Source organism: Grammomys surdaster, unplaced genomic scaffold (genome assembly GCF_004785775.1).
Source record: "Grammomys surdaster isolate TR1022 unplaced genomic scaffold, NIH_TR_1.0 126066, whole genome shotgun sequence".
NCBI classification, from domain to species: domain Eukaryota; kingdom Metazoa; phylum Chordata; class Mammalia; order Rodentia; family Muridae; genus Grammomys; species Grammomys surdaster.
The window spans coordinates 301,766-303,081 of record NW_021620876.1 but is presented as its reverse complement, the minus strand read 5'-3'; the positions used below and the strand labels follow the sequence as shown (position 1 = coordinate 303,081).

At 37.2% G+C, this 1,316-nt stretch overlaps 1 non-coding gene across 1 annotated transcript; it reads left to right on the top strand.

Moving 5' to 3' along the window:
* Positions 1 to 914: 914 nt before the first annotated feature.
* Positions 915 to 1,046, top strand: LOC114610989. Its single transcript, XR_003709770.1, has one exon. It is a non-coding gene; the product is annotated as a small nucleolar RNA SNORA71 (small nucleolar RNA).
* The last annotated feature ends 270 nt before the right edge of the window (positions 1,047 to 1,316 follow it).

Sequence of the window (1,316 nt, the reverse complement as noted above, 5' to 3'; positions counted from 1 at the left end):
TAAGCTCATTCCTTTATAAAAGCTTGCTCCAAGGGGGAAATGACAGAGATCCCACCAGGGTTATCCCTTCCATAGATACTACATACAGCAATTTAACTACTATACATCTCAACCAGCCTATTAAAGTTTCCACATAATCCTCTGGCAGAGGAACCATGGGAGACACACATAAATTATATCCATAGCATTTTGCTTAAGGTGAAAAATGGAAAGAATTCACTACGTTGAAAATGATACAGCTGCTTACTTGAAACAATTTGATACAAGCAATTTAAAAATCAATTTGTATATTTTAGGTCCAGAATATTTCTGCTCACTTTAGTTTAATACATTTCCTTTTAGACTTACTGACAAACCTAATGTTCTAGAGAAAAACTGTTATGAAAGGGTTGTGAAAAGGGAAGCTACATCAAGGTATGTGAAACTGATACTGTAATTCATACATGATAATGTTAGGAAATAACTAAAATACAATTTTCTCATTATTTTGTCACAGTTCTCTCACATTTAATGAGCGTGTGGGAAACTTAGGGCAGCATAATTGATACAACAGCCTGGTATGTCTGTGTTTTATAAGGAAAAAGATAAAAAATGCAATAATTTTCCTTAGACTCAGATTTGCTTTATGAGTAGAGATTATAATATAGTTCTTGAAAAATGACTTTAATAATTAACCCAATAATTGGTTTTTAGCAGGCTCTAAGCAAATGTCAACTGCACACAAGAACAACTGAGATCAGACACGGGTCTCTGAAGTCTTATTTGCTGAACAATGTTTACAAGGCAGAGTGAGAAGTCATTATATGATCTATCTATCAGTTTGAAGTCTACATTAAGCTAGATTATCCATTTCTCAATGCTGGATAGAATCTTAGCTTTCAAGATATACAGAACTACTAAGAAGAAATAGGTTCCCCTGTTTCTGAAAGTATTAATGGGCTTTTGTGCCATGGTCATTGATACTGCAGGGAGAGGATGCTGGAAACATTTCCTGACATCTGTAAGGGCTGCTCCTGTCCTTACCAAACCCTGTTATTTTCAACACATCTTCTGTCACACGGTATCTTCATGTGATGGCCTCTGACACCAGGCTCATCTAGCAGGACTAGCAGAGTCTTCAGAGGCTTATGAAAGGGAGGTCGAAGTAGAGATCTGCCTTGAAGGATTCTTCTTTATAAACTAGCTTTGCAATTATCTCATAAGCTCCAGTTGTACCCTCCTGTGGAGCAGCTTTTACTGCCTTCCATGGGCGCTGTAAAAGATAGAACTCAAGAAGCCTTTGTGGGAGGAGAAGGCTACCTAACTGCTCCTTCTTG